Source organism: Pinus tabuliformis, chromosome Q, assembly GCF_031772625.1.
Source record: "Pinus tabuliformis cultivar Carrire ecotype Pingquan chromosome Q, CPIR1, whole genome shotgun sequence".
Lineage (NCBI taxonomy): Eukaryota > Viridiplantae > Streptophyta > Pinopsida > Pinales > Pinaceae > Pinus > Pinus tabuliformis.
Genome location: NC_142296.1, coordinates 1217582384 through 1217602383, shown reverse-complemented (window position 1 = coordinate 1217602383; position 20000 = coordinate 1217582384). Strand labels below are relative to the sequence as shown.

Sequence of the window (20000 nt, the reverse complement as noted above, 5' to 3'; positions counted from 1 at the left end):
GGTATTGACCTATAAATACAATAGGATCTATAATTATTGCTACCATTCAATATTAGGTATTACTTAAAAAAAGAATAATTCGATTATATAGAACCATGAAATAAAGAGATAACTTTTAGATTTAGATAAAGGAGGATTGGTGGTGAAAATAGCAGTTTACGGGAAATGCGGAATCGGTAAATCAACAACTAGTTGTAATATCTCAGTCGCTCTAGCGAGACATGGTCAAAAAGTGTTACAGATTGGGTGTGATCCCAAACACGATAATACTTTTACTCTTACAGGATTTCTAATACCTACAATTATAGATACTTTACAATCCAAGGATTATCATTATGAGGATATTTGGCCCGAAGATGTAATTCACAAGGGTTATGGAGGGGTGGATTGTGTGGAAGCAGGGGGTCCACCCGCAGGAGCCGGGTGTGGAGGATATGTGGTGGGAGAAACTGTAAAGTTGTTAAAAGAATTAAATGCATTTTACGAATATGATATTATATTATTCGATGTATTAGGTGACGTGGTCTGTGGAGGTTTTGCTGCTCCATTGAACTATGCAGATTATTGTGTTATTATTACAGATAATGGATTCGATGCATTATTTGCAGCTAATCGTATTACTGCCTCTATAAGGGAAAAAGCTCGTACACATCCACTCCGATTAGCAGGCTTGGTGGGAAATCGTACATCTAGAAGAGATCTTATAAATAAATATGTAGAAGCCTGTCCAATGCCCGTAATAGAAGTATTACCTATTATTGAGGATATCCGAGTTTCCAGAGTAAAGGGTAAAACCTTATTTGAAATGGTTGGATCTGAACCATCCCTTAACTATGTTTGTAATTATTATCTAGGCATAGCAGATCAAATATTGTCCCAACCAGAAGGTATTGTCCCAAAAGAGATTCCAGATCAGGAATTATTCAGTTTACTCTCTGATCTTTATCTAAATCCCATTGGTGGTGGGGGACAGAAAAAAAATAATAAGGAAAATTTACTTGGGTTTACGAGGATTTAGAATCAACAATTTCTCCACTTCTCCACAATTTGTTGTCAATTTGTTGACAATTTTATTATTTCTTGTTATCATTCTTTTGTGTTACTAGTATTTTTATTCATTATTTCTTTTCCTTATTTATCCTTAGCCTTTTATTCCCTCCCTATTATGTCGACAAAAATTGTTGAAACTATAACGCTTGAATGTGAAACGGGCAATTATCACAGCTTTTGTCCTATTAGCTGTGTATCCTGGTTGTATCAAAAGATTGAAGACAGTTTCTTTTTGGTAGTGGGCACAAAAACATGTGGTTATTTTCTCCAAAATGCACTTGGAGTTATGATTTTTGCAGAACCCCGCTATGCAATGGCAGAATTAGAAGAAGGAGATATATCGGCCCATTTGAACGATTATGAGGAATTGAAAACGCTTTGTATTCGGATAAGAAAAGATAGAGACCCCAGCGTCATCATATGGATAGGCACCTGTACTACATAAATAATAAAAATGGATTTGGAAGGTATGGCACCCAAATTGGAATATGAAATTGGAGTACCAATTCTAGTGGCAAGAGCAAATGGACTGGATTATGCTTTTACTCAGGGGGAAGATACTGTCTTAGCTGTAATGGCACATCGTTGTCCAGACCACATTGGTGAATCAAAAGAAACTAAAACAAAATTATTCCCTTTTCCTCTTCTGAAGGAAAAGAATTTGGTGGAATATGCAAATCATCCTCCCTTAGTTATTTTTGGGTCTTTACCCTCGAATTTGGTTTCTCAACTTGATACAGAATTAAGATGCCAATTCATCAAGGTATCAGGTTGGTTGCCCGCTCAGAGATATGCCGATCTTCCATCACTGGGTGATGGAGTTTATGTTTGTGGGGTTAACCCATTTCTTAGTCGTACAACAACAACTTTGATAAGACGAAAAAAATGCGAATTAATCGTAGCTCCTTTTCCTATTGGTCCGGACGGAACGCGTGCTTGGATCAAAAGGATTTGTCCTGTATTTGGTATTGAGGCCCAGAGTCTGGAGGAAAGAGAGGAACGGATATGGGAGAGTTTAAAAGATTATCTTGATTTGGTACGCGGAAAATCTATCTTTTTCATGGGAGATAATCTAATAGAAATATCTATAGCCAGATTCTTAATCAGATGTGGTATGATCGTTTATGAAATTGGTATTCCATATATGGATAAACGGTATCAAGCTGCTAAATTAGCGCTATTACAAAATACATGTATAAGAATGTGTATGCCCATACCACGAATTGTAGAGAAACCAGACAATTCGAATCAGATACGACGTATGCGCGAGCTACAACCCGACTTAGCCATCACCGGAATGGCTCATGCTAATCCATTAGGGGCGAGAGGAATTGGTACTAAATGGTTAGTTGAATTTACTTTTGCCCAGATTCATGGATTTGCCAATGCGAGAGATGTACTCGAATTGGTTACCTGACCTCTACGACGTAACGAAAATTTAGATAACTTGGATCGGACCACCCTGGTTCGAAAGAACAACGAGTCATATACCAGTACTCCTGTTAAATAAGATAACAGATAATATATATTAATAGCATATGCAATATCCAGATATTATAATATTTCTTATAAATCAATTATGTTAAATCGAATATTTCTTTATATAATATAAAAACTATTTCTATACTTAGAAATAATATATATGATAAAATCATAAATTTATCAAAATAATTCTTTGATCAAGATCAAAGGGAGTTTTAATATGATAAAAGTACTTGGTCTACTATTGGGTCCATTATCCTCATGGGTAGAAGTTTTAGGTCCGATCATCATATTTGGGCTATATTATGGATTTCTTGCTACATTGCCTTTTGGTCCCTCTAAAATCTATTCCACGAGATCCTTCCTTTTGGGAAACCTGGCTATGTTATAATATCCATAAGTGGTTCTATTACGGGACAATTAATAGGATTTTTTTCCATGTATTATTCGCCCATCTATGCAGCGCTGTGGAAACCTTATACAATAACTTTATTAGTCGTACCATATATGTTCTTTCGTTTTTTCCAAATTATGGACAAACCTTCAAGTTCTGAATCTCCGCACCTCATGAATTCGATCAACAATCCAAAAGCTCTAAGTCTATTTATGGATGGTCTAATTCTTCAATTGTTGAATCCCATTCTTTTAGCAAATCCCGTATTAACAAGACTGGTGAACCTCTTTCTTTTTCGTTACAGCCCTAATATATCCTCTATGATAAGTGGTCTTTGCGGTTGGTTAGGCGATCATATTCTATTAACAATTTTTATAAAATGGGTATCTTTCCGTATAGATCGTAATTCACTTATCGATAATACTTTATTAAGACGTTATATCAATCGAACCTTTAGTTTACTTATTCTTTGTTATTGTTCGTTCTATTTGGGTAGAGCCCCATTACCTTTTCTTAAAGGTAAAAATTATGAAGACAACAATGGCCGCTCTGTGACTATGGCTAGAGATGACCGCTCCGTGGCTATGGCTAGAAAAAACCGCTCTGTGGCTATAGATCCACAAAAACTTCAAGAACTTATAAAAGAAGAAAAGTTCTTCCGGCAGCAACCATGGCCCATTATGTGCTTTGATCATAATAGGGTTTATCAACCGATACGATATATTGGAAATAGCCCATTTACTTGCCTAGGTCCTGTGAGGACCGAAGTCTCTCAATATTTTTTTGGCGCATACTCAAGTGATGGAAAAAAAATAATCTCTTTTACGTTTTTACCTAGTGTATTGGTCCTTGGGGAAAAGCTCGTCGGTGGATATAGAGATTTTTTATATACTTCTTTCTCATCTGAGGATCCTTATTATAGATGGAATCATACCATGAAAAGAAAAAGAGATTCTTTAGGGAATGAATTTTCGGATCGAGTGAAAGCTCTAAGCCATTGATCTCCCGCTGAAAATGTTATAGAAAGGAGAGTGAAATTCTCCAATTCTAAGGGGGGTTCTTTTACTGAAATGTATGATCCATTCCTTAATGGGGCATTCCGTGGAACAATAAACCAATTTGAGTCCCCCCAAATGCTGAACGATTCGATCATTTCGAATCCTTCGGATTTCATAGAGATATTTATGAGAGACCCTAAAGAGGGATTCCCGAATGATCCACTTGGGTATGGGTACCATATCTCTTATCTTTGGCAGGAATTGGAACACGAAAGCTTTCCACTACCCTGGGAGCCCTTACCTACATATACTGTTCATTCGCTTGTCCCGGTCACTATATCCTCTAATCCCGGAACTCCTCAACCCAAATATGCTTTAAATAGAGAGAATTTGAAAAATTTCTCTTATCTGATCCAGACCCTAGAAATCCATCCACCATATTGGTTGTGGTTAGCCTGGAGATCATCCATTATATATGTCCCACTGCAAGTAGCTAGATGTTATGGAGGGGGAGAGATCTACACAAAGTTTTTAGTTAATGTTTACGGCCGATTTGACCGTCTTATAAAACCTTCGGCTGCAGGTATCATAAGAATGGATTTGATTCTTTGTCTGTTTAAGAAGGAATATCTTTTCGTTTACGAGAATTTGTGTTTCCTTTTCGAGTGTTTGGCGCAATATGAGTGGACAATACTACTAATATCTCACGCGGGTATACCTCGGGATAAGCGTTATTCAATGGAAAAGAAAGATTTTATTGCCCTTTACAGGGAAATAATATTAAATGAACCTCTCCAAATTAGAGAAATTCGGAAACATGTGCCTCGATGGTCATCTGGTTTGATGATAGGTGAATATGATGACGTAGACCCAGTTCTATTATCATCGAATAGGATTCTTTCAAGAAAGGTCAAAGATACAATGACCTTTGATATTGGGCAAAGACGAATAGGAGTAGTTCAAAACCGTTATTCTGCCGAGGCAGATTATCGTCGGAACTTAATCCAAGGATCCATACATGCTAAAAGACAAAATTATGATATGGAAGAGGATACAACCGAATGTACATTCCCTTTTCTTTTTGAAAAGAAAAGAAATAGCTGCTTATCCTAAAGATTATTATGACACGTCCGATTCTGGTAGAGTGGATAAGGAACAAATCGGGGAAGAAGTTAGGGAAAAAATCCAGAGAGTCGAAGATCCATTATCATTTTTTCTCTCCTGGAAGAAAGTATTTACGAGGTGATAGTATCTACCCATAGTTATTGGATCTTGGCAATATGAAGCAATGAGTTAGTCTCTAGTTTATTTATAGAGACCAATCCGTTCTTATTTCGAGTTCTCCATAACATAACTTCGGAAAAGAATGAAAAGCTCGATTCCAACGAGTCGCACACTAAGCATAGCACGGTTCCAAAATGGTAAATCTAATTTCTATTCGATCTGATAGAATTGATGATCCATGATCGGGCAAATTGGAAAAAAAAAGACCAATTATTCCTACTCTTCTAAAATCCAAATTTTTATCCCTAAAACTCCATAGATGGTTTTAACCGGATAATAAAAATAATCAATCCTAGCCTGAATTGTCTGTAGGGGAACCCTACCTCCCCTGTCCCATTCGACCCGGGCAATTTCCTTTCCATCGAGACGTCCTGCAATTTGGATATGAATACCTTCTACCTCTTCCCGTTCAGCCAGTTCAATAGCTTTCTTCATTGTTTTTCTGAATCGAACTCTCTTCTCTAGTTGTCGGGCAATATACTCTGCAAGAATATTAGGTTTTCTATAGGGTTTCGCAACTTTTTCTATAGCAATGTGAAGTTTTCGGTCCACAGAATCGAGCATATTTAGTACATCGTTTCTTAATTTTTCAATTCCTTGACCCCTACCTTCTATTAACAACAAGTTTGGAAATCCAATATAGATTTTGACCTTAATCAAATCGATCTTTCTGCGAATCTCTACACGTGCAATTCCTCCATAATTCGAGGAGCTCTTTATATGCGTTCGTACATAGTTTTCAATGCAAGTACGTATTTTCTTATCTTCTCGGAGATCTTTGGAATAATTCCTTTGTTGTGCAAACCAATGGGAACGCTCATTTTGAGTTACACCAAGTCTAAAACCAAGTGGATTTATTTTCTGCGCCATACATATCCTTTTTTTCGGGATTCTATTGACATAATCGGATCATTCGATCTGGAGATTTCCTCCAATACAATAGGTATATGACAAGTGGGTTTCTGTATTGGATAACCGCGTCCCTGAGCTCTAGGTTGAATCCTTTTAAAAACAGCACCCTCATTCACTTCGACTCTACCAACGAGTAAATTGGCTTTGTTCAAACCCATATTGTGATTTGCATTCGCCGCCGCAGAATGAATTAATTGTGATATGGGATAACAGGCCCCATAAGGCATCAGTTCCAATATCATAAGTGCTTGTCCATATGAACGACCACGAATTTGATTAATTACTCTACGCGCTTTATGAGCAGACATACGTATATTTCTCGCCAAAGCTCGTATCTCTGGACCTGGACTATTATTTCCCATTGAATCCATCCTCCCTAATGAATGACAAGTCTTTCTCAATTAACGACGAGATTTCTTATCGTTTCTTGCATGTCCCTGAAAAAGTAGGGTAGGTGCAAATTCCCCCAATTTGTGGTCTACCATATGATCTGTTACATAAATGGGTAAATGTTCCCTCCCATTATGAATAGCAATTGTATGACCGATCATTGCGGGTACAATGACAGATGCCCGAGACCAAGTAACTATTATCTTCTTTTCTTCTTTTATGTTTAGATTTTTAATTTTCCTCAATGAATGATTAGCCACAAAAGGATTTTTTTCAGTGAACGTGCCATGATCAATTACCTTTCTTTCCTTTTTTTTTTATGGATATCCAACCATTCTTACTCACGTCGACGAAGGATTGAAGCATCACTGTATCTATTTCTCTTCCGACTTTTCTTTCCAAGTGCACTATAGCCCCAGGGGGTCACAGGTTTTTTCCTGCCAATTGGGGTTCTTCCTTCCCCACCTCCATGAGGATGGTCTACAGGGTTCATAGCTACTCCTCTTACCTCAAAACGCTTACCCAACCAATGTTTAGCTCCGTCTTTACCAAAACTTCTATTGTTTGCAGTGATATTACCCACTTGTCCAATTGTGGCTGAGCAGTTCTCAGATATTAAACGAACTTCTCTAGATGGTAATCTTAATGTGGCCGATCGATCTTCTTTTGCGATCAGTTCTGCTACAGCACCTGCCGCTCTAGCCAATTGTCCACCCTTTCCAAGTGTTATTTCTATGTTGTGTATAGCCGTGCCTAAGGGCATATTGGTTGAAGTAGACTCTTATTTCGATGAATAAAAATCCCTTCCCAAACTGTACAAGCCTCTCTCAGGGCATACAACTTTCTGGATGTATATTATATTCACATATATTGAATAAATATAATCGAGATGAGAAGGAGGATCTATTGTATTCTCTATGTCCCGATTCTCTACATCCTAGGTCTCTCTATTCCATCATCTGGCTTATATTCTTTATGTAGCATTCAGAATGAATGACTTTATCAAATTACGCTAATACTTTCGTATGTTATGGATAACGTAGGAGGCATATTAAACATCTTTTTCTCTTCTCTCTCTTTTTACTTTTTTCCTCTCCCCATCTTTTTATTTTGGGAATTACTACCACTGTCCAGCTCCGAATCCGCCTCTGACCATCAGATCAAATGTGAGTAACTTGTCTTTTTAGAGGGTGCCTCTATCCCATTTTGTTCATGCTTCGGACAAACAATCAGGTCCTCTCCATATTATTATATCTTTGGAACCAATGATCCGATATGAAAATTTTTTGAATCCAATCACCTGCTGTCATTTATCCTCAGTTTCCCTTTGGGGTTCATCCCGTAAAAGTGTCCTAGTTGGATCAATGATAGATTTATAGGTTTCACTGTAAACCCAATCGGTTGCTTCCGATCACGTAAATTAATAATTCAAACCGCACTCAGAGGTAGGGCATTTCCTATTGATATAGGAGCTTTTGGACCAGAAAGAATAGTATCTCCAATCATGACCCCTCTGGGATGCAGAATATACATCTTATCGCCATTCTTGTAATGCACCTTGCAAATGTATGCACTTCTATTAGGGTCGTATTCTATGGTTACAATTTCTCCTGATATGTGTTCCTTATTCCGTCGAAAATAAATTTGACGATACAGACGCTTCTGACCCCCTCCCTTGTGTCTTGCGGTAATAATTCCTCTTCCATTACGACCTTTCCCACAATGATGTTGTCCAGAGGTCAATTTCTTCCGCGGGTCCAACTGCACTCTTCCATCGAAACCTGATACAGATCTATTGCGTGTATCCGGAGTTAAAATTCTATATGAACAGATGGCCATTTAGTTTCAAATTTGAAATCTTATTGTTCTGAAAAGAGTGGAATAGAATCACCGGTTCTAAGTGTAATAATCACACGTTTACAACGTATTGGATGTCCTATCATTGACACTCTCTTTCCTCCTTTTTCAGGGAGGCGATAGCTATTCATAGCTATTACTTTAACATCGAAGAAATTTTCAATCCAATTTTTAATCTTTGTTTTGTTCGATTGTGAATTGACGTTAAAAGTATATTGGTTCCTTTCCAATAGACGAATACTTTTCTCCGTAAGTACTGGATATTTCACTTCATCCATAAATTTTTTCCCTCCTTTTCTCCTTTTTTTTTTCTCGTAAAGCCTGTAGCTATTATTATATCAGATCATATACCAATTTAATTATACAGATATATCATAGTTCAGGTATGGAAGTTATGCACGAACGTAATGCTCACAACTTTCCTCTGGATCTAGCCGCTGTTGAATCTATTTCAATAGGTGGATAATACTCTGATGGATTGTTATCGTGTATTGCTTAATTGAAGCATACCAAGCCTTTCATTCATTTTATTGAAAGGCTTGGTATGCTTCAATTGTTTGGTGTTATTCTTCATACTTCTTCCCATTCCATCAATAATGGATATGTGCAGTTCCCCTGCATCCAGTAGGAATTGAACCCGCGAGTTCGCCAGTTATGAGTTGGGCGCTTTAACCATTCAGCCATGGATGCTGGATAAAGATCATCAACATTTTCATTCTATAATATGAGTATAGACTCAGATCTAAAATTGGGTAGTTCGGGATTGGGACCCATTTACATTCTTTCTCTCATACTTGATTCATGTCAAATATTCTCAATAGACATTCAAATAACATTTCATTGAATTAATTTGATAATAAGCCATGGACGAAACAAAATATGTGAATCAATTAGAATTGATTGTATTTATTGTTCGGTCCTTTGGTCTTCCACTCATGGTGGGTGGGATAATAATTAAGAAGTTGACGTAAAAATATAAGAATTTGATCTATTTCAAAGGAGTATATTCATGTTCCTATTTCCCTAATATAATACTTTCTGGCTGGATATTTTCATTAATATATAGTCTTATTCCTACCTATTCTTGCATCCTTTATTTCCAGATCTTTGGCTCCCATTGGTCAAGAACCGGACTACTAGTTACGAATCAAGTATCGAACCAATGCGAAGATACTTGGATCCGATCTAAGATCATTATATGTTCGCTCCAGTTCTTGTTGTTCTTGATGTTGGAACAGTCTCCCTTTCTCTATGGGCTATGAGTTCTAGTATACAGGGTATATCTGCATTTATAGGAGCTTCAATTCTCGTTCTTCTTTTCATCGTTGGTTCAGTCCATGCGTGGCAAAGAGGAACATTGGAATGGTCCTTAATTTCCGAGTGGGGGAGGGAAGTACAAAATGACATAAAGCCAATGATGAATCCTATGAAGTTACCTTTACTCGATCAAACAATTTTGAATCCAGATATTTAAACTACCCCAAACGATCTGTCGAACGAATTGGGCTAGACTCTCCAGTTTATGAACGCTCCTTTACAGTATTAATTATGGTTTCATCAAATTCACTTCATTAATAGATTCGCGATTCGACTCCGATCGTTACGGTCCGGTACCAAGATCTGGACCTAGACGAGCTTACCTCGTTATAACAGCGGGGACTGTGACAATGAAAAAGGCTCCTTCTGTAGTGAGATTTCAAATGCCGGAACCAAAATATGTAGTTTCCCTGGAGCATGTACTATCACAGAGAAATGTTTGGTACAGATTATTATAGTACCATTCGCAAAGTAGATAAGTTAATTCCTGTGGATGTCTATTCGCCAGATTGCCCACCTGAACCAGAGGCTATTATAGATGCTATAACGAAACATCGTGAAAGAAAAGAAAAGATAGTTCGATGGATATATGAGGCCCGAACTCCAACAAGGAAAGAATAAAATATTTCACTATAAATCATAGGGATCATCATATTGGATCTAGTATTCATACTAGAAACTATGGTCAAAGGTTATTACATCAATCTTACTCAATTCGAATCTACTTTCGAGATACCCTCTACAATGTTTGGATCTACTTTAACTCTGCAATTATAGATCTATCATTGGGATAATCTATCCCATTTCGATTCGGATGGAATAGGATGAATAGATTCTGACTAGTGTCGAATTATCAGTCCCACCGTCAAATCTTGACTTCTGAGTTCTTGATCCTACTTTTTTATATGTACAGAGTATCGTGATTCAATTGGAATGGACAGAGAGGGACAATATGAGCAAAGAAGAGGGAGAGAACAGATTGATCCATCTATCTATTTTGATCGGGGTGTCTCCGTATGTAGATATACATCTAGATAGAATAGATTTAGATAGATGGATATGGAGACATGGATATTGACATCTTGCCAGGAACCAGATTTGAACTGGTGGCATGAGGATTTTCAGTCCTCTGCTCTAACAACTGAGCTATCCCGGCTCTTCCCTGTGGATCATCCTGGTACAAGGTTTTAACTTGTGTCAACTAAAAAGAAGTAAAAAGGTATTTTTACTAGTTTTTAGAATGATCTTTATTATTTTCGATCTGGAAGTCACTAATATCATAAAAATGGACTGCAATTGAATAATTTCAAAATGATCTAATCTATGTAGATCATATATCACAAAATCAATTGATCATATGATCAGCTTATTAACAGATCAACTCAACTGGTCATAAGATGGATGAAAAGATTCATGTTCTAATTTCTTCTCTTCATGAAAAAAAAAAAAATAGCGAGGTAAAAGAATCGAGAAATTAGAATGGATTCGAACCAATGGAATTGGAGAAGATAGATCAGTCCGTTCGGGAACGAACCTGGGTGGGGATAGAGGGACTTGAACCCTCACGGTCTATAAAGCCAATGGATTTTCCTCCTACTGCAATTTGCATTGTTGTTTACATTGACATGTAGAATTGGACTCTATCTTCATCCTCATCCAACCATTTATTCCAAAAAATAATTCAATTCTCCATCTAGAGTAGATAAGTTCATAATTGGATTACTTAATGTCAAATCAGTACTTCAACTCGAATCTGGCATCTATCTTATGAATAAAATGCTTGGAACGATTCAAGTTCTGATCGCCAGTTTTGTCTGATGTTATATAACATCTCTCTCCATTTTTGAGGTGTAAATAGATCGTTCTATAACTACAGTATTGGACCAAATGAGATTCATTCGTTAGAATAGCTTCCATTGAGTCTCTGCACCTATCCCCTTCCTATCTTAGGAGAAGAAACATTGTCTTCATGAACCGGATTTGGCTCAGGATTACCCATTCAAAATATCCCAGGGTTCCCTGGATTTGGAAGCTATCACTTGGTAGGTTTCCATACCAAGGCTCAATTCGATCAAGTCCGTAGCGTCTACCAATTCCGCCATATCCCCTTCTCGAAGAACAAGATCATACCTTGATCTAATCCTATTATGTAATATCCATCAGCATTATTCATTGGATATTTGCTCAATATTGGGTGGGAGAAATATCCTCCCCTACTCCCCTTCTCTCCCCTTCTCTCCCTTCTCTCCCCTTCTCTCCCCTTCTCTATCTCTACCCCAATCGAATATGACTGGGAATCATTATATTATTTATCCATTTGAAATGCAATGTTATTATCCTCCCCTAGTCGATTTGGAAGAGTGAGTAAAACGATCGATATCAATTGACCCATACTTCTCCTTTCTTTCCCTTGAAAGAATCTACATTCAAACAATGTTCCGTTGTAATCGTAATCTGGATTGCGTCATTGAATCTGATTCGCGCTATAATCGTTAGGATTCCAAAGGAATCTATGGATCTCACCCCAATGAAATGGGGAGTGATATTCCATCTATCCTGCTTAGCTCAGAGGTTAGAGCATCGCACTTGTAATGTGATGGTCATCGGTTCGATCCCGATAGCTGGCTCTTTTCTGTTCCGTTCCTCTCATTTCCATAATCCACAAAGTTTTGTTAGGATCAAGATGGAATGCAGAATACTCTTACGATCGTTCATCGGGTCTGTCATGCCATGATCATTTACTCCCAACTAGGAACGAGATGAATGAAATGATTGGAGTTATTAGGATCAATAACAAATTGGAGAAAGATCTTTGTTTTCCATATAAAAGAATTCCAGTAGTACTCATACGGGTTATACTATTCTTTCTTCTTTCTAGCACTATTTGTTAATTGAATAAGGAGTTTCTATGTCCCGTTATCGGGGACCTCGTTTAAAAATAATACGTCGTCTGAAAACTTTACCAGGTCTCACTAGTAAAAGACCCAAAAACAAAAAGGATTCTATGAACCGGTCTTCTTCCAAGAAAATATCTCAATATCGTATCCGGCTAGAAGAAAAACAGAAATTGCGTTTTCATTACGGACTAACGGAGCGACAATTGCTGAAATATGTTCGTATTGCTAGAAGAGCCAAAGGCTCAACGGGTCAGGTCCTATTGCAATTACTTGAAATGCGTTTGGATAATATTCTTTTTCAATTGGGTATGGCTCCCACCATTCCCGGAGCTAGACAATTAGTGAATCATGGACATATCCGGGTCAATGACCATATGGTAGATATACCAAGTTACCCTTGCAAACCTCAAGATGTGATTACTATAAGAGATCAACAAAGATTGAGAGCTATCATTAAGAAGAATATAGATCTGTTCCAGAGGGATAAATTGCCAAATCATTTGACTTTTCATTCCTTACAATATAAAGGATTCATCAATCAAATAATAGATAGTAAATGGATCAATTTGAAGATTAATGAATTGCTGGTCATAGAGTATTATTCCCGTCAAGCTTGAATCGAGAATGAAATGAAAGAGAGGGGTGGGTTGGTTGCTGGGCATCTGGAAATTATGTTCTTCTCCCTTCTTTTTCCCTTCCCCGAAGGAGACATTTTATAATCCTTACGTATGTTACTTGTTATCCGCGATACTTTTTTTTTATTGCTTCTTAAAATAGTCTTTACTTTTCCCATACCACGAACTGATGTTCGTTCTATTTTCTCTATTACAAATAGAGGTAGATTGATCCTGGAATTAGGAAATAGTCCTATTGGGATTCAATAGATTGGAAAAACAATGGATGAGAAGAAAATAGATAGTAGGGCGAAGATACGGAAAGAGAGGGATTCGAACCCTCGGTAAGCAGAAGCCTACATAGCAGTTCCAATGCTACGCCTTGAACCGCTCGGCCATCTTTCCTATGAGATCTCTTGGTTCTAATTAATAAAATGAGTCAATAGCAACTTCCTTACGAAACGAATTATTTTTGTTCGGGTACGAACAGTTCAATCTTTCGGAAATAAATAGATAATAAATAAGGTAATGATTCAATCCCCCCCGGAAAGACGAAAGGACATTTTTTACAACTTCCTCTTATTTTAGGAAATCCTCATTCATCCCGGTTAATCCGACGTATTCGGATTGCCTAATCAAGAATTTAAGACAGATTAACTGATCCATTCCATATTATGATAATATATAGATCTGTAGTGATCATCTTATCAATTGTATAAGAACTAATTCTTTGGCAATGATCCTGTGTCATGATGACTATATTTTCCCGATATTCTTTTATCTATATGGATAAAGCACCCAATTGCTGGGTAGGTATTTCATCCTCATTATGCAATGCTCGATCATTTAACTCTTTCTTTGTTCGGATCATAATCAAACTGGACTTCCCGAGTTTACGCAATCTATTATTCTTTCAATACGAGCCTTTTTCCATTATTATTCATGTTACTAATGAACAATTATTCAATTTATTCCCTATCTATTCTAATTTTAAAGAATAGATTGGAATAGATAGAATGAGAACATATTTACGATTGTAAGGAAATCCATTTTATGGTATTGTGCACCAGAAAAAAATTTCGTTCATGGAATCATTTGCGTAAGGGAATGAAGGAAATTATCAAATCTATAATTGACTATGCCTAGATCTCAGAGAAATGACAATTTTATTGATAAGACCTTCACAATTGTAGCAGATATATTATTGCGAATAATCCCGATGGCTCCGGGGGAGAAAGAAGCATTTACCTATTACAGAGATGGTGTGATTTGATATTTTTTCCGTTCTTCTTTTTTGGGGAAAGAAAAGGTAAGGTATTCGGGAATAAAAATTGGGTAAAATAAAACTTACGCTCAGTGAAGGTGAGTTCTGGAGATAGAACAATTCCTTCTGTCGTGTATCCCCGGTCAATGCACCTTTAGATGCTTTCATCTCCTGAGGATTTTAGTACCGAGCGAAAGGTTACACCTATGCAATAGGCCTTGCTTGTATAGTTGAACCTATTTGATAGGCGCGCATGAGGGGAGAAAGCACTACGTATGGAAATCGACAACACAAAAGCTTCGTTATAGCCCATATGCATTACCCTTTTCTGAAGGGTAGTGAGAATGGTTGGGACAACAAACATCCATCTCGTTTGTACTTCGGATACCCTTATAATGGAACCATCGGAGATTGTTGAAGTGATTAATCCCCGGAGAATACAGGGCGTTAAGAACAAAGAAATTGTTAGAGGTTCCATTCCTAGTAGTAAGATCCTTGATATTTGGAAAAGAATCTTTGCAAGAAGGACGGCTAGAGATTCATTGGAAATACACTAGCCCTTGTTAATTCATAATATTGGGTCAGAATCTTTTTTTTTTTTTTTCAATTCCACAGATTACTCCCCATATTACCTACTGTAAAGAAAGGAGGAGCCGTATGAGGTGGGAATCTCATGTACGGTTTTGAAGCGGAGATCATTTCAATGGAATGAACGACCGTAACGAATGTCAGCTCAATCAGAAGGGGAATATGCGGAAGCTTTACAAAATTATTATGAAGCTATGCGACTGGAAACTGATCCTTATGATCGAAGTTATATACTATATAATATAGGTCTTGTGCATACAAGTAGTGGGGAACATACGAAGGCTTTGGAATATTATTTCCAAGCATTAGAACGGAACCCATCCTTACCACAAGCTCTTAATAATACGGCCTTGATCTGTCATTACGTGCGACTATCTGTACCATAGAATAACTTAGTTAATAACTACTACGAGTAAGGACAAAAGAAAAGGCTTTCTACATATGCACCGTCCCAAGTAACGGTATTTTATCAGCTGTAGCGAAAAAAACTATCATAGGAGCCCGAATATGAATAGATAAAGCCTAAATATTCCATGGATAATAAATTCAATTGATGATGGAAGCACCATATAGATCAATTATTGAAAGAAGGTTCGGGCTGATACGATCAAATCTGCTCATTGACAAGAATCAGGAATCAATTTATGTAATAGAGTTGATCTACTAAGCTATTGAGCAGCGGTGTAGCATCAGATCCTAAAGATGTGAAGTACTCCAGCCAGAGAGTACTCTCCAAAAATTCTATACGGAACTGAGATAGTTACCTTGCAAAAAGACTTTGATTTGGACAATCAATCTGAAGTATAGAAAGAGATATACTTCATCTTTTTGAGGGTAGGAGAAAAGATAGAACCTGATCATTGAATTGATTGGAAGTTAAATCAGAAACTCATGTCATTGACTTTTTTTTGTCCTTTGGTTAATATGAACTCCCAATGAATCATCTCCAATTCTTTGGAAATTTTGGTAGAGGACTAAAGAATAGTGGATTGAGCCGTATGAGGTAGGAAACTCTCAAGTACGGTTCTGAGGGAAGAAAACTTTTCCAAGTTTACCTATCCCGACCGAGGAGAACAGGCCATTCGACAGGGAGATCCTGAAACTGCGGAGGCTTGGTTCGATCAAGCTGCTGAGTATTGGGAACAAGCTATAGCACTTGCTCCGTGCAATTACATCGAAGCACAAAATTGGTTAAAGATTACAGGACGCTTTGGAGAATGAGAGTTTCTATTATTGGGAAATCATTTTCATTATTGAATATCTGACTCGAAATCAATGGGATTTTTCCAGAATATTCCCAAAAATTAGATTCTATTTCGTCGACATCTTATAGGAATATATTTACAATATAAAAAGAATACCTTTTCTGATTCTGGATTGTTGATGGATCTTCTTAATAGGGGTAAAATCCATCCGGATATTTTTTCATTAATGATCCATGAATAATGATTTATAATGGATGGCCTTTTATATGGGACATACGGAGGAGTATCAATAGATGGATATATATATATATATATATATATATATATCCATATATACAGATATATTTATTTATCCATCTAGAAACGGTGTAATAATCACCGTTGCTTTTTAAAATTACAAAAAAAAGGCTTTTTTGCATGATAAAAGCCCACAGTCCATTGAGCACCTCAAAGATATGTCATAATAGAATTGAACACCTGCCTCAGATTGACTCCCATATCATAGTCGCTCCAGTCATAAACTAGAAAATAAAGGGAGAAACGAGTTGAGATATATCTCTCGTAAGTTCACTAATTGCTATTGGCAGGTTTCTTATTATTTAAGTCCCATCCGAAAAGGGGAGAATTCAATGACCATTCGTTCACCGGAACCAGAAGTAAAGAAAGTAAAGGTCGTAGTGGATAGAGATACTGTAAAAACATCTTTTGAAAAATGGGCCAAACCTGGTCATTTCTCAAGGACGCTAGCTAAAGGTCCTGATACTACCACTTGGATCTGGAACTTACATGCTGATGCTCACGATTTTGATAGCCATACTAATAATTTGGAAGAGATTTCTCGCAAAGTCTTCAGTGCTCATTTTGGTCAACTAGCCATCATCTTTATTTGGCTAAGTGGGATGTACTATCACAGCGCTCGTTTCTCAAATTATGAAGCATGGCTGGCTGATCCCACTCACATCAAACCCAGTGCCCAAATAGTTTGGCCAATAGTAGGCCAAGAAATATTGAATGGGGATGTAGGTGGAGGTTTTCGAGGGATACAAATAACCTCTGGGTTCTTCCAGATTTGGCGAGCATCTGGAATAACCAGTGAATTACAACTTTACTGCACTGCAATTGGTGCATTGATCTTTGCAGCGTTAATGCTTTTTGCTGGTTGGTTCCATTATCACAAAGCTGCCCCAAAATTGGCTTGGTTCCAGGAAGTAGAATCCATGTTGAACCATCATTTAGCAGGGTTACTAGGACTTGGATCTCTATCTTGGGCAGGACACCAAATACACGTCTCTCTACCCATTAACCACCTTCTAGACGCTGGAGTGGATCCTAAAGAGATACCACTTCCTCATGAATTTATTTTCAATCGCGATCTTTTGGCTCAACTTTATCCCAGTTTTGCTAAGGGATTGACCCCATTTTTAACCCTGAATTGGTCAGAATATTAAGACTTTTTGACTTTTCGTGGAGGATTAAATCCAGTAACGGGGGGTCTGTGGTTGACCGATACTGCGCATCATCATTTGGCTATTGCAGTTCTTTTCCTGATAGCTGGTCATATGTATAAGACCAATTGGCGCATTGGCCATAATCTCAAGGACCTTTTAGAAGCTCATAAAGGTCCATTTACAGGGGAGGGCCATAAAGGTCTTTACGAGATCTTAACTACCTCATGGCATGCTCAGCTAGCTGTTAACCTAGCTATGTTAGGATCTTTAACTATTGTTGTAGCTCACCACATGTATTCGATGCCTCCCTACCCATACCTAGCTATTGATTATGGTACCCAACTCTCTCTGTTCACACATCATATGTGGATTGGTGGGTTTATCATAGTTGGCGCTGCTACACATGCAGCGATTTTTATGGTAAGAGACTATGACCCAACTACTCAATACAACAATTTATTAGATCGCGTTCTTAGACATCGTGATGCAATTGTATCACACCTCAACTGGGTATGTATATTCTTAGGTTTCCATAGTTTTGGTCTGTATATTCATAATGATACTATGAGCGCTCTAGGACGTCCTCAAGATATGTTCTCAGATACTGCTATACAATTACAACCTATCTTTGCGCAATGGATACAAAACACTCATGCTTCAGCACCTGGTTCAACAGCTCCTGGTGCAACAGCGAGTACCAGCTTAACCTGGGGAGGTGGTGATTTGGTGACAGTAGGTTCCAAAGTGGCTTTGTTACCAATTCCATTAGGAACCGCGGATTTTTTGGTACATCACATTCATGCATTTACTATCCATGTGACTATTTTAATCCTACTTAAAGGTGTTCTATTTGCCCGTAGCTCCCGTTTAATACCTGATAAAGCGAATCTGGGTTTTCGCTTTCCTTGTGATGGACCTGGTAGAGGAGGAACATGTCAAGTATCTGCCTAGGATCATGTCTTCCTTGGTTTATTCTGGATGTACAATGCAATTTTGGTAGTAATATTCCATTTCAGCTGGAAAATGCAGTCCGATGTTTGGGGTAATATAAGTGATCAGGGAGTGGTAACTCATATTACGGGAGGAAACTTTGCACAAAGTTCCATTACGATTAACGGGTGGCTCCGTGACTTTCTATGGGCACAAGCCTCTCAAGTGATCCAATCTTATGGTTCTTCATTATCTGCATATGGTCTTTTATTTTTAGGTGCTCATTTTGTTTGGGCCTTCAGTTTAATGTTCTTATTCAGCGGCCGTGGGTATTGGCAAGAACTCATTGAATCTATTGTTTGGGCCCATAACAAATTGAAGGTTGCTCCTGCTATCCAGCCCAGAGCCTTGAGCATTGTATAGGGACGTGCTGTAGGAGTAGCTCATTACCTTCTGGGTGGAATCGTCACAACATGGGCGTTCTTCCTGGCAAGAATTATTGCAATAGGATAAAGGCTAGGAGGATTTGAAAAGTATATGGCATCAAGATTTCCAAAGTTCAGCCAAGGCTTGGCCCAGGACCCAACTACTCGTCGTATTTGGTTCGGTATTGCGACCGCACATGACTTTGAGAGTCATGATGATATTACCAAAGAACGCCTTTATCATAAAATTTTTGCTTCCCACTTTGGTCAGTTGGCAATAATCTTTCTGTGGACCTCTGGTAATTTGTTCCATGTGGCTTCGCAAGGCAATTTTGAAGCATGGGTATGCGATCCCTTACATGTAAGACCCATTGCTCATGCAATTTGGGATCCTCATTTTGGTCAACCAGCTATAGAAGCCTTTACCCGAGGAGGTGCTCCCGGTCCGGCCAATATTGCTTATTCCGGTGTTTATCAGTGGTGGTATACCATTGGCTTACGCACTAACGAAGATCTTTATGCTGGAGCTCTTTTCTTGCTATTTCTTTCTGTCATCTTTTTAATAGCGGGTAGGTTACATCTACAACCTAAATGGAGACCAAGTGTTTCATGGTTCAAAAATGTCGAATCCCGTCTCAATCATCATTTGTCAGGACTCTTCGGAGTCAGTTCTCTAGCTTGGACAGGGCATTTAGTTCATGTCGCTATTCCTGAATCAAGGGGAGTGCACGTCAGATGGGATAATTTTTTGGATGTATTACCGCATCCCGAAGGTTTAGAACTGCTTTTCACAGGTCAGTGGAATCTCTATGCTCAAAATCCTGATTCTAGTAGTCACTTATTCGGTACCTCCCAAGGGGCGGGAACTGCTATTCTAACTTTTCTCGGAGGATTCCATCCACAAACTCAAAGTTTATGGCTAACTGATATGGCTCATCATCATTT

The 20000-nt window shown here is 37.9% G+C and overlaps 1 non-coding gene across 1 annotated transcript; it reads right to left on the bottom strand.

Moving 5' to 3' along the window:
- Positions 1-13513: 13513 nt before the first annotated feature.
- On the bottom strand, positions 13514-13600 carry TRNAS-GGA (transfer RNA serine (anticodon GGA)). Its single transcript has one exon. It is a non-coding gene; the product is annotated as a tRNA-Ser (tRNA).
- Positions 13601-20000: the final 6400 nt, after the last annotated feature.